The following is a 217-nucleotide window of genomic DNA, read 5'->3' as shown; positions in this document are numbered from 1 at the left end:
TGTGTGAGAGAGTGTGTGTGTGTGAGAGTGAGTGAGTGAGTGTGTGTGCGAGTGTGTGTGTGTGAGTGTGTGTGCGTGGTTGCATGTTATTGTGTGTGTGTGTGCGTTAGAGTGTGTGTGAGTGTGTGTGTGTGTGTGTTAGAGTGTGTGTGTGTGTGTGTGTGTGTGTGAGTGTGTGTGTGTGTGTGTGTGTGTGTGTGTGTGTGTGTGTGTGTGT

This window comes from Sinocyclocheilus grahami, unplaced genomic scaffold (assembly GCF_001515645.1).
Source record: "Sinocyclocheilus grahami isolate Dianchi unplaced genomic scaffold, SAMN03320097.WGS_v1.1 scaffold1195.1, whole genome shotgun sequence".
NCBI lineage: Eukaryota > Metazoa > Chordata > Actinopteri > Cypriniformes > Cyprinidae > Sinocyclocheilus > Sinocyclocheilus grahami.
This window is presented reverse-complemented; position numbering follows the sequence as displayed.